Source organism: Cryptomeria japonica, chromosome 2 (genome assembly GCF_030272615.1).
Source record: "Cryptomeria japonica chromosome 2, Sugi_1.0, whole genome shotgun sequence".
NCBI classification, from domain to species: Eukaryota; Viridiplantae; Streptophyta; class Pinopsida; order Cupressales; family Cupressaceae; genus Cryptomeria; species Cryptomeria japonica.
This window is the reverse complement of record NC_081406.1, coordinates 497,947,791-497,962,240: the sequence shown is the minus strand read 5'-3', so window position 1 is coordinate 497,962,240 and position 14,450 is coordinate 497,947,791. Positions and strand designations below refer to the sequence as shown.

Here is a 14,450-nt window from a genome sequence, read left to right as displayed (position 1 = left end):
GTTTTGGAGTAATTCTTTTTGGTAAATAAAGCATATTTATTGTACAAGATTTAATTGCCCACCAAATCTATGGTAATTGTACAGATTCAAGTGTTCATAATAAAGACACAGGTCTCTGTAGCATATCGACTCATAACTATCCATGATAAGATCATTCAATAAGCAGAATTAACAAACCCTGTTAATGGAATAGAGCATACTAATTCAGCACTATCTGCATATCCTTGCAGAGCAAGACATCTAGTTCAACACCATCAACATACCTTAACAGACAGAGGCAAACTAGTTTTACACCATCTACATATCTGATATCATAAAAACCTGTAGAGCCTTATTGAGCAAAACTGAGGCTTCTAATGTGCTTATTAACACTGTCTACATACCTTAACAGACAGAGACAAACTAGTTTTACACCATCTACATATCTGATATCATAAAAACCCGTAGAGCCTTATTGAGCAAAACAAATGCTTCTAATGTGCTTATTACCCTTCTGCTATTGATTACATATGCATTCATAGGCCTTTATGAAGTTAAGTTGCAAAATACAAATGTGTTGACTTGCGGGAAATGTGTATAGCACTCTGATTGTCTCACCAAAGAAGGGTGGGACTATCAGGAGAAAAACCGAACTCTGTCAACAACTGTCGAAGTCATAAAATCTCCTGGTTGGCTAACACCGCTGCTCGGTACTCAGCCTTTGTAGATGATAATGCAATAGCAGATTGCTTCTTGCAAGACCATGTGATAGGACCAAAACCAAGACAAAAAACAAAGCCAGAAGTAGACTTCCGATCATACTGTGAAGTGCCTTGAATGTACCTCAAAATACGTTTGGCAGCTTGCCAATGGCTTTCATGTGGATCATGTAAGAACCTAGAGACAAGGCCAACTGCAAAGGAAAGATTAGGATGCAAATGCGTCAGGTACAACATGAACAAACTACCAACCAACTGCCTATATAATGTAAAATCTATTGAAGGAGTAGAGCAAGTGGAGGACATAACAACACCCGATTGAAATGGTGTGGGGGAAGGCTTGCAATCAAGCATCCCAAATCTCTGGAGCATATCAAGAGCATACTTCTGTTGATATATGGAAATCTCATCTGAAGACTGAACAACCTGTAGACCAAGAAAATAGTGCAGAAGACCGATATCTGTCATCTCAAACTGCTCCATCAAAGCTCTCTGAACATTCTGAATCATAGAGGATGAGCTACTTGTAATAATGAGATCATCAACATATAGCACAAGAATCACAAGATCACCCTCTAGACGTTGAATGTAAACTGTGGGATTGGAATGACATCGAGTGAAGTGAGAGGAGAGCAAAAATGAGTCCATCTTCTCATACGAAGCCCGAGGGGCTTTTTTGAGACCATATAAAGAACGCCCAAGTCTGCAAACCAAAGAAGTGTCCTGCACAAAGCCCCGAGGCTGCTCCATATAGATCTCCTCATGCAGGTCTCCATGCAAGAAAGCACTCTTCACATCCATCTGAAAAACTGGCCATCCCTGTTGTTGGTGTTTGTTTTATCATCTACCAAACAGTAGAATAGGATATCCGAAGGCATTCTATCCTCTCCTGAAAAATCACTACTGATTCCAAGGTCTATATGTGCGAACAAGCGACTTTAGTGGAATAGCTTCTTGGGTAGTGTATGCTGAAAATCTCAAGGGGGACTTACGTTTAACAACTGTCTTGAACCTGCTGGACTTAGATGGATTTAGCAATTTTAAGCTCTCTTATTTTTTAGGATTTTCTGGGAATTTAGACTTTCAAAAAAAAGGGAAAGAGGGATAGGGTTTAGGAGGGCTAATCTAATCCTATGAACTCTGGAGACGGTATCAACTGGATGCTCTCGAGAAACCAAACCTTGCTTTGCCACACTAGGGACAACTACACAAAGCCGGTGCAATCTTCGATGGATTGTGCTTATGGTTAAGATGTTGGGATGCACAGAGGATGGGCTTAGACTAACTTTGCACGGTAAAATGGAAATCATTCATTTACCAAAAGTATGAGCGGAGATGCACCATCAATTGACACTTATCAAAATCCTTCATTCAAATTAACAACAATGAAAGCAAATCTAGATTAATTTTAACTAAGTGTTGAGGAATTTGAAACCATGCAAATCATTCAAACAATAGGGATTACAAAGCAGCGCACATGCAATATATTATCTGGAAATGACCTTACACAACAATACATCAAAAATCTCACACCCTCCAAATGAGAGGAGGTAGCCTTATATAGTTTTTCAAAAATAAATGAATGGCTGAGATTAAACAATGATCAAGGGCCAAGATTGAAAGTCCTAAACCCTAATTAGGGTTTCCCAAAACACCATTAGTTCGAGTGAATAAGAAAGTGACACGTGGCACAACTGCTAATCTCACTGGGGTGAACGCCTACTTTCCTCCTTCGTAGATTCGATGTACCTGGACACAATGAGATTGACCTCCTCCATGGTGACACTTGGCAAACTGCCAATCTGGAAGTCGATGATGTCCACATCATCGGTACAGGGGGCGAGGATGCCTTCCCACTCAACTGCCTGGGCAAGAAAACTTTCATCGATGAAGAGAAAGTTTGCGATCTTTGAAAGATCACCCTTGTCAATCATCTCTGAATCCTTGAAGAAGCTTGATTGAATCCTAGCTCTCAGGTTCTCTGCCTGCAAGTGTTTCTCCCTTATACTCTCTTTCTTCCAAATCTCGGATGCTACACGAAACACTTTGCTCAAAATCTCCTTGACACTCTCCTTTGTTTCAAAGCACTTGGTCTCGGATTTCTTCAAAACCTCAATCCGGGTAACCAAGGTGTAATACCAGGTGCTAAAGTCGTACCTATCTCCGGTCTGTATGATACCTGCATCCACCAGACTTCTCTTGGACAAACCTCGGATAACCTTCAGATGAGGAAGTATTTCATCTTGAATCTCCTCCACGTCCTCCCAATTGGCGGCTGAATCCTGGATACGGTTGATAAGTGAAGAAGCCGACTCATGTACTGACACTAAATTCTCTACCAGTATATCTGCACGTGCCGAGGCATCTGAAATCCATTCCTTAGCCTATGTGAATGTACCCTTCATATCCTCATAATCCTTCATTGATCCCTGCTGAAGAGGCTATGGCGGAGTAACCGGGATCTTACGGTTGAGTGGGCTAGTAAGATGGAGAACATACTTTCTCCACTGCTGGTTTTCTTCTTCGACCTTCTTCCTCTTTTCTTTCTCCTGGGCCAGACTTGTCTTTAGAGCGTTGCAAGAGTCGTCAAAATACTGGACCTCTTGGTCCTGGGTGGGCTTACCCAACTCTATGGTAGTGATCTCGTAATCATCCACGACGACATTGTCCCTAGTCTTTCCTTCTTTGGGCACCGTTAGCTGGACTGTCCTGAACCCTGCACTGTCTCTCTAAATTAGGGAAAACTTTCTGGCAGGCTTGGGTGGTTTAGTTCTAGTGGGCTCATTCACCTTTTCCAGAAATGTAACAGTGACCTCTTCGGAACAGGCCTCCTTGGGGACCTTGGCTTTTTTCTCTTTCCCTCAGCCAATCCAGAATGGTTGATTGCTCTACAGTATACCGATCAAACTCATCATCCGCCTCTCCTAGGTCTGCTGGTATGCCATCCAAGAAGACTATAGGTGCTTCAGCTTGCTTTCTGTCTGGACTTTGGACAACCTCTTCCACTACTTCCTTAACCGGATGAGAAGGCACTCTTACTTCATCATCAATCATGCAGATGTTCATCTCTTGCTACTCGATTGCATTCTGATTGGGCACAATGGAAGCAGCACTCAGGATGGAGTGACCTTCGCTGGACTCCCTTCTTTCACCTACAACCCTTTTCCCTGTGACCTTTGTGGAGCTTCCAACCAACTCCTTCCTCTTTCGAGACCCAACACTTTCTGGATTTCGGGCATCACCGGCAGAGGTACAAGGATTGATGGACAAAGTATCATCTACTCCCATCAATTCATAGGTCAAGGTCACACCTTTGGCCTTTAACTGCCTTGTCTTTTCAGACGTCCACTACCTCGAATACTCAACCACCGATCTCATGAGGTCTGCTAGATCTGACTTCTCCCCCTCTGTCCAATCTATTAAAACCAGGGGTTCATTTTTCATCTTTTCAAAGCCTGGCTGCTGAAGCTCTAAGCTTTCCTCCACTTGATCGGCAACTCTGAATACCTCTGTTGCTCTCACCATGCTCAAAGGAATTCTTGACCAGAATCTCTTCTTGATCTCGAAGCTATCGGTTGCATTAGCCCAGTAATCTTCTAGGTCTGGTCTATGCTCAAACGCTATTCCTTCGACCTTCTTTATCCTGTGGAATGGATCGAAATTCCTTCTTGCCTTGTATTGATAGAAGGGATACTAGGCTAGCTCCTTCTCAGCGGTTGCAGCAGCTTGTGATGATGGACATGTTTCCAGCCCATTGCCAATTGTAAGTGAGGATGTTCCTGCCTTCTTATGCTTATCCCTTTGAATCACTATATACTCCTCCAATTGTCTTACAACCTCGAGCAACACCACTCGGTTGATAGGGTAAGATGGAAGCTTGTATGGAGGTCCGGAGAATCCCTGAATTCGGAGGTAAGTGAACTTTGGATATTGGATGTACAATATCCGAACCGATTGATGAAGTCCATAGACTCTTGAGAGAGTCTCTGGTGCAGCCCATCTTGCAGTGTCCGAGTGATGTGCATGAGGAAAGTATCATTCACTCTTTTGAAATGGAATTTCTCTTCCATGTGGAGTTGGGGATAGCAACCATACACTGGAAACTGGTTCTCCTTGTTCCCTACTTCTCTTCTACAAGTGAGACCTCTATATCTGTAGGTCCTGGCCAAGGAATAAAATAGGTAAGAACTCATGAAGAAAGTCCTATTAGTCTCCAGGTTCCTCAATTGGCTGTCTAGGTTGTCGTTGATCATCCTGGCCCAGTCTATCATTTTTACTCCATTGATTATTTCATTAATGAAATAATACATCTAGGGTTCGAATGGAGCTCCCTGAGGGTTTCCCATCGTTCTATTGAGCAGGACAATCATGTCCCCAATGTCTTCCTTGAAGTATGCTCGCACTAGGCTCTTCCTCTGAAGTTTGGAGGCGCCCTTCCTTGGCTTGTCTAGCCAGGAATGGTTAACTATGGCATCATATTCCTCTAGGTGGTCCTGATACAAACCGTCAACTTCGTCCTTTGTCATATACACTGTGTTGTGATACTCTGGGATCCTGAAGGCCTCTCTGATGGCCTCATCACTGATGTTCGCTAGTACCCTTCCATCAGGTGCAACAATGTCTTTACTGATGGGGTTGTAATGTTTTGCACATTCGATTACTAGTTCATTGCATTGCATGGTGGGGAGGAAGCCAACAGCATGCACGATGCCACTCTTCATCATCTTTCGCGCAATGGTGGTAGGCACAAGGTTGTCTAGACCAAACATTCGCTTCTTAAATTCCCTTAGATTGATGTGTCCGAGGTTGGTGTCGTTGATGTTCTTCCATTTTGAAGTCATCCTCGACTCCGGAGGAGCATCTTTATCCACTTGAAATTTCATAATGTCCGGGACTTGCAGATAAACAATGAAATTTTAAGTTCAGAAAATAATTTGCAAAGTTTCGAAAATAATGGGGCTGCGAAATGTGAAAGTGTTGGAAAATTTTCATTTTTATTCTCATACTTAGCCATAAAAATTGAATTTTCACCTCAAAAACCCTCAATCTATAGGCTGGTTGTGGTTACCACCAAGTGTCAAAACTTTCAAAAAATTTCATACTTAGCCAAAAAAAAATGATTTTCTTTCTCCAAAATTTTCGAAAAAATCATTTATTAAATTCTGGAAAATATTCAGAAAAAATCCATAAATCTGCATCATGAATTTAGTTTCACCTTCGAATGGGTAGAAGTAGGGCTAGAACTCTCTCAAGAACACTCAGAAAATTCAGAAAAGGTTAAATAATTCTTCCTCGTACTAGTTACCCTTCTCCAAAAATCTGTGAAACTTTGTCAAAAAAGTTATCCAACTTCCAGCAATATCAAAATTTTCTCCAGATGATCTTCAAACTGAAATACTTTTACCAAGCTCTCCTTAGTAACTTCAAACTTCTTGGTGTAGAAATGAAGTTTATAATGAAGTATTTGTAAACAAGGTTAAATCCTCAATTAGAAACCCTTAAAATCTTCCAACTCATACTTCCTAATTTTAACTTCATGTTTCCAAGTTTTAAGAAAATATCTTAAAAAAAACTTTCCATTTTGATTATAGGTTCAAAATATTTACCAATCTTCCAATATTCTTTTTCAAAAAAACTTCCCATTTTGAATTTAGTTCGAAAATCTTTAATAATCCTCAAATATTCCATTAAAAAAAAAACTTTCTATTAAGTTCGAAATAATCTTGGAGGATTTTATGACATCACTGGCATCTTGTTGATTTTGTTTGACTTTCATGTGTAGGCGGACTTTTGGATGCTTACCTTCTTCTTCCTCAAACTTTGGCGAACTTTAGGCTCTACCCTAAGGTATGGCGGAGTTTGATGATCTCTCTATGGCGGACTTTTGGTACCATGGAGGGCGGACTTCTATGACATCTCCTCAACATTTGAAGACCTTGGGCGGAGTTTTGAAGGTCTTCCATATGGCTATAGCGGAGTTTTGAAGACCACTATCAAGGCTTCTCCAAGACAATGGCGGACTTTGGAGTGTTGGCTATCATGGCGGACTTTGTCCACCAAGGCGGACTTTGAAGGCACCTCCTTCATGGGCGGACTTCTAGCAAGGCTCCTCAAGGCGGAGTTTGAAGACTTTCCCTTGGATGGCGGACTTTTGATTACACCCCTTGGGCGGAGTTTGGAGGGTTCTCCTTCATGGCATGGCGGAGTTTGGAGGTGCCACTTCATAGCCTTTCCAACATATGGCGGACTTTGGAAGGTGTTCCCACATGAACTCCCACACCCACATGGCATCACTTATACAAGGCTCAAGGCGGACTTTGGAGGGTCTTCAACACATGGCGGACTTTTGGAGGGTCTCTTCTTCATGGTCTCCTGCATCATGGCAGAGTTTGAACCTGCAACAATACTTTAAAACCCTTGTTAGCCAGACTTCAAAGAATTTTTAGAAAAAATTCAAAAATTTCATAGCTTAATCAAATTTAACCGGATTAACTTGAAATTTGAAATCCATGCCTAGGTGGATCATCTGAGGCATCATGCCCCCTAAAATCTAGGGATTTGGCTTTTTAGGTCAAAACTTGGAATTTTTGAGTCCTGGTCGAAGCTAGTTAGTGGTGTAAGTGCAAACCCTAGATTCCCATCCCGAAAAAGAAAAAAGTAGGCATCCCTAAAAAAAGGAAAAACTTTCTAAAAATAGCCATACCGGGGTCGGGCTGAAAATGCCAAAAACAAAACTTCCTAAAAAATAGGAAAAAAAAAGCAAAAAAGCAAAATAGAAAGTTGTCCAAATTCACCCAACTCAATTGCGATTTTCGTCCCTTGGCCTTTCTAAGCACTATGGTGGTGTTCGTATTTCGGAATCACATAATTTGCAAAAAACTAACTTTCAATCGTCAGGGCCTAAATTGTTCAAAACTGGACAAGGCTTGGTGAAACTGAAGCGGAAGGTCATAGGACACTAACAAAACCCTATAAAGCAGGAAAAGAGATGGTCCCCATTTGCAATGGGGCGATGTGTGAAAAAGGTCACAACACCTATGAAGCTGCTAGTGATAGTACAAAGTGAATGGAACTCATCTTGGCAAGAGGAGCAAAGGTCTCAGAGTAATCAATACCCTCCACCTGAGAAAACCCCTTCGCAAAAGACTTGCTTTGTACTCATCTATCGAACCATCTCCAACATACTTGGTACGGTACACCCACTTGCACCAAACCAACTTTCTTCCCTTGGGAAGAGAACAAAGATCCCAAGTATGATTCTTCATCAAAGGAGAATACTCCTCATCCATAGCTCTATCCCACTTAGGCTGGCTTGTCGCCTCTGAAAACCTCTGAGGATCATCCGAAATGGCATGACTCTAGAGACTAGCACTTGAAGTATGTGATCGTGTACGATGGGTATTTGAAGGGTCACCTGCCATAGATCTAGCTGCCTCTACAGTAAAGTGGGCCCACTTGGGCAAATGTGATGGATCTAGTGGTGGTGGGGTTGTGGATCAACATTTGCATCATCCTCGAGAGATAAAGAGGAGTAAGTAGTGAGGGAGAAGCTGGTGAATGAGAATCTGTCGGAGGAAAGCGCTCATCAAACTAGACATCTCATCGAAACAAGACCTCTCTGGAATCAAGGTCAAACAACCTGTACGCCTTATTATCCTCATAGTAGCCAACAAATATGAGTGGTCGGCTCTTCCTCTCCATGGCTTTCCTTTGAGCATCGGGAATTAATGCCCAAGCCTCATAGACAAATACTCGTAATGTAGAAACATCGAGCTTGACATAGGTCCAAGCCTCCTCAGGAGTAATATGTCGTAATGCCTTATGAGGCATTCGATTCTGAATATAAGTGGCACAATTGACTGCCTCATCCCAAAAAGAAGAATCCATAGACCGTGACTAAATCATTGTTGTGACGTTTTCACACATCGCCCCATTGCAAATGGGGACCCTTGCTTTTTTGTTTTTTTAGGGTTTTGTTAGTTAGCCTTTGCATTTTGAGTGTCGCCCAGGTGATCACATGGATAAGCAAGTCCGGCTTGAGTGATGTCTTGATGCTGAAATTTGGCTAAGTCTGAAAGTCCTGATCTTGAAATTTGGCTAAGTCTGGAATGTCCTGATCCTGAAATTTGACTAAGTCTGGAAACTGAAAAACCTCAAAAAACTAGATTTTGCAATGTAACTCCTGGAGGTCTGTAACCACTCTCAAACATCCTGAAAGTATATATGGAATATAACTTAAAGTATAAGAAAGAAGAAACATAGTACTTAAATGTTATATTCCATTAAAATTATCCTGATAGAGAGTTCGAAAAGTCAAATTTCGCTCCTGTCCTTCACTGAGGGTCCAGAGCGAATTTCGCTCCTGTCCCTCTCCAAGGGTCCAAGGCGAATCGCTCATGTCCCTCACCAAGGGTCCAGAGCGAAAAAGCTTAGTGGAGTCATTCGTGACCTCGTTTGGACAAATTGAGACATCAAAGGCATGATGGAGGACAAAATGAACGTGATAGAGCATCCAGACTTGATTAAGGACGATGAAATGATGGAGTATTTGTCTAGATAGGTAAATTCGCTCCTGTCCCTCACCAAGGGACCAGAGCGATTTTATTCATATACACATTTTTAGACCTTGTTTGGACTTGAACTTTTATTCATGGCGTGTAAAGAGATGATATTTTCCTCAGCGAAGGAAATTTGAAGTGAAAAGTAAAAAGATTTGGCCCTGAGAGCGAAAATCGCTCCTGTCCCTCACTGAAGGACCGGAGCTTGAAATCCAAAATTGCCTTGTCCTTGAAAGATTTGAACGATTTCGCGATTTGAGAAGAACGAGGGAGGTACATTTTACTCATTGAATATAATTTGGTTGCACCTCGAAGGAGAAAATTGGCCCTAGAAGCAAAATCGCTCCTGTCCCTCTGCCAGGGACCAGGGCGAATTTCAATGATAGCTCCCGTCCCTCTCTCAGGGACCAGAGCGATTTTCTTATAAGACAAGTTTTGGCGAAGTGAAATGAGTTTTTTTAAGTTTGAGGCAAGTAAAAGGAGGCGTAACGAATCTATTGAATATAATTTTGAAGATTGCAAGACGCCAAGTAAGCCCGTATTTGCCTAGGCGCTCCTGTCCCTCTCCAAGGGACCAGAGCGATTTCCTCATAAGGTAAAACTCACACAAAGTTAAAGCAAATTCCATGTCAAAGATGAGTGAAGGGGAGCATAGCGGATCCATTGAAGATAGTTTTAAACGTTGGCAAAGAATGATTGAGCCTACAAATGAAAGTTTGCTCCTGTCCTTCAGTCAAGGACCAGGGCGAAATCTTGGTTATTTAGACTTCCCCTTTGAATTTTAATAAATCCAGGCCAAGGTACAAGGGGGCGAGGATGTTTGGAACACTTCGAAGAAGAACAAAGTTGCAAGGACCATGAAAAGTGATGAAATTACCCAAGTTCGCTCCTATCCCTCTCCTAGGGACCAGAGCGAAATGTCTAAGTATGCTTAATTTTGAGGTGCCACTTCCATTTCAAAAGTTCAAGAAGGAGTAAGAGACACCATTTTATACTTTGAAGACAATTGAAAGTTGATAAGAACAAGGATTAGCCCAAGGAACAAAGGTTCGCTCCTGTCCTTCAGTCAAGGACCAGAGCGATTTCTATGAAGACCATCATCCCTTCCAAAAAACCACGCCAAGGCAAAGTTATACAAGATCGAATATGTCCTTGGAAGGATGATGGACAAGGAACCAAATGTCAAAAGGTGACTAACTTAAGCAAAGATGCAAGTTCGCTCCTGTCCTTCAGTCAAGGACCAGGGCGATTTCTACTAAATTGGTCATTTCCTTCAAAAAATTACATTAGGGCAAGGTTACACAAGGTTGAAAATATCTTTAAGAAGATGATGAACGAGAGGTTAACGACAAAAGGTTGGCAAATTTGAGCTAAATGCAAGGTTCGCTCCTGTCCTTTAGTCAAGGACCAGGGCGATAATGGTTCTAAGAGGCATTCATTTACAAAATAGAATCGATCAAGCATCAAGTTACGAATGAAGATCCCAGTTTGGACGTAGGAGATGAAGTTTCAAACGTGAAAAATGCAAGATGGAGGACCTAAATGTATAATCGCTCCTGTCCCTCTCCCAGGGACCAGAGCGATGTGGTTTGTATCCATTACATCTCTCATGTTTTGGTGCCAATAAATGTTGAAATACATTAAATGCTAAAATTCGATAAAAACTTTGAATTATTTGATTAAAATGGCATTTGAAAAATAGCGCATAAGGCATTTAATAATTGATTGGGCCTTTTTAAAAATCAAAATTATTAAATACAAAGGCATTTAAATTGATTAATTATTAAATTAAATAAAAAGGGAGAGCGCTTGGGGTTATATTTTTATATTTTTATAAAGTCGGCCTCCCTTTTATTTAAATTTGCTTATTATTTGCCTTATTTCTAAAAGTCGGCCTTTGTGAAAATAAAGAGGTAAGCGCCTATATAGTGGAGGTGTGTTTAGCGATTCTAATCCATCATTCATCCACTCACACAAGTGCGATTTGGAGAAGAACAACAAGGTGTGAAATCTGGTCTAAGGAGGAGCGAATTTAGTTGAAGACTAAAGAAGGAGCGAATTTTCCTCAAAGCGTTGAAGGCTAGAGGTGGTGAAGTTGATAGAAGAAGCACATTTTGAGGACTTCGATCCACATTTTGCCTAGCAAACTTGCTTAATTTTGCATCTTTTCTTAGATTTAGTTCTCAAGTGGAGGTATGGCGAGATTCTCCTAGTCTCAATTTTGAATTTTGAATTTTCAATTTCAAGTGGCTTAGTTAAATTTAGGAAATGATAATTCAAAGATTTATCATGAGGTTTCCTAATTTAAAACTTAAATCCTCTTTCTAGTCTATATTTCCACGTTGCAAAACATGTTACTAATTTTGAAATGTTGTGTAGGTATCAAGATGGCGACTCCCAAGCTCGAAGGATCCACAAGTCGGAAGACTCTCCTCAAGGAAAATCAAGCCAGATCAAGGACGGTCAAGCAAGGACAAGGGCAACCTCCTCCAGCCTAGCATCGACAAGGACGGCCTTCTTTGGACTAACGTCATCAAGGGCGACTTCTCCAATCCAGTATTCCAAGGCAAGGTACATCAATCGTCCTGCACATCAAGGACACAAGAAGTTAGAACAAGAGTTAATTAAAGATAGCTTCTCAACGACATCAAATTGAATATCTACCAAAGCTACAAGTGTCAGACGAGGTGGCATCCTAGTCATCACTCCTCCAGTCGGATTGGTCCACCTCAACAATGTCCAGATTCAATGTACCCAACTCATAGGTGGCACAAACTCTGATGTACCTACCCCAGCTATCCATTGGTGGAATTTTCTAGAGAGGACATGTGTCCAAGCAATACAATTTTATCATTGGTCAAGCATTAAATGTTATGTAATGGTTGTAACAAACCCTAATTAGGGTTTTCATTGTAAAATCGTGGCCATTGATCTCGAATTGATCTAAGCCATCGAATTGTATTGAGGGCACTATATAAGCCCTGGCATTTCATTTTGTAAAGGCAATTAGTGATAGTTAGAGTTAGAATATAGTTAGAAGCAGTTGGAAGTATTAGAATAGCAATTAGAGTAGAGTAGAGAGAGAAGGCAAAGATTGTTGCCAAGATGTTGTTGTAAAAGACTTGTAACTTCATTGAAGAAATGGTGAAATTTATGGGTCGATTCGACAATTTGCATGGTCTTTATACTTTTCATGTTTGATTTTATGATTAGATGAGTGGAAGAAATGTGCTTGATTGATGGTGAAATTCGTATATCCATACTACTAGTAGTTTGTTGATTGCAGACTTGCCTTGCGTAGTCAACTGGAATCATTCAGCTTAAGCTTAACTTCAATTGTCGCTTCTTCATCGATATGCATCAACCTGATGGTGTCTATGCCTGCAGTGATGATTTGAACATCATAAAGCTTTCCTTCGAAGATCGCACTAACCTTGTGGAGATGGTCCTGGGATGTCAAAACAAGACTTAGTTAGAATTCCATCAAAGATCATTCATTGCTCTTACATTCTTAGTGTTAGGATTAGATCCTTTCCTCGCCCTCATCTTTTTTCCTTTTTTTTTCAAGTCTAAGCTAGTGAAAATCCTGTGTTCCAGCAATATTCAAAGCAAATCAGAAGTTCAAGCATCAAATGTAAGTCCCCTTGTGATTCCAGTAAATCACATCATACCACAAAGAGCTTATCCACACGTAGAGACCCTACATACAAGAACCTTGAAGTCATCCTGATTGATCCTTTTTCGCGATATCTTCAGCAATCAGAGGCTTTACTCAAGAGAGGATAAGGTACCCTTGGGTATTTTATTCTGTGTATGATTGTGTACAAAATACACGTCAACAATCATACAATTGGCCATCTCCTGCAAAGTCTTGTTCTTTCTCTTAGCAACACCATTCTGCTGAGGGGTATAGGGTATTGTAAACTGATCCTGCAAACCATGCTCAGTGCAAAAATCTCTGAAGGCCTGATTCACATACTTCCCCCCGTTATCTGTGCATATTTGCCTGATAGAAAGTCCAGACTGCTTCTCCACAAATGTCTTAAAGATTCAGAATGAATCAAAGACATCAGACTTGTACTTAAGAAAGTACACCCATGTATGTCTGGAGAAGTCATCAATAAATGTGAGCACATATCTAGCCCCTGAAAAAGGAGTGGGAAATGACATGAGGTCACTATGTACCAACTCCAAGGGTGCCGTAGCATGTGGAGATCCACTCATAGGAAAAGAATCCCAGTGATGTTTGCCAAGTACACAACCTTGACAAACACCATTAGTACAAGAAATCTGTGAGAGCCCAATCACTAGTGCCTGTGTACTCATCTATTGTAGATATCTGTAATTGACATGGCCAAAACGCTCATGCCAAAGTTTGCTCACCGTGTCTGCATGTGCTATAAGAGATGAATCTGTACCATCTGGTCGTGTAAAAGCCATCAAATCTGTATAAGCGGGATGCAGGATCAACACTCTCAGTAGCCACAATCAAATCAGGATCATGAAGGTCTCTAATAGCCACATCATGTGGTGAGAACTCAACTGTCTTACCAGTGCCAGAGTGGCAAATCTGATAAATGGAAAGGAGGTTTGTCGAAATATCAGGAACAATAAGGACTTTATGAAGACAACCACCATCTAAAGGAACATGACCTGAACCCATAACGGAAAGCTGTGTAGAGTCACCAACTGCAATCTATGAAGTGCCACAATGGGCAAGTGCGGTGACAAACTCATGTGGGTCATATGGTGAGAAGCACCAGAATCTAGGATCCAAATGGATCCTGAAGGCAATGCTCGGGCAGAAAGAGCATGACCTTTCCCTATGGGTGGGGAAGGTGTCTAAGGTGAGGTGATGTGATGCTGCTGCATGGCCTCCTCTAAAGCCTTTAATCGTTTCCAACACTTGGAAACTGGATGTCCTTCCTTGCCACAAAAATTGAAAGGTTCACCTGATTTCTTCTTAGTCTTGGAGGAAGACTCACCAGACTTAGAAGATTTACCTTGCTTAGGGTTGGGTTGTGGTTTAGAAGTAGACTTCAGTGGTGGCCTGGAGGAACTCTCATTGCTTGCTGAATTTGTCTTCGGCTTCTATTTCTGCTTCTGCTTCCCCTGAGATGGTTGAGTTACCAATGCTTGGTTCTTAGAACCTGGGAGCGAGGTGGGACTGCTCTCATGTGAACCTATCACATAA

The 14,450-nt window shown here is 41.3% G+C and overlaps 1 protein-coding gene across 3 annotated transcripts in view; it reads left to right on the top strand.

The window, feature by feature from the left end:
• LOC131078901 (uncharacterized) overlaps positions 1-14,450 on the top strand; it is a 70,106-nt gene that overhangs the window by 1,949 nt on the left and 53,707 nt on the right. The window lies entirely within an intron of this gene.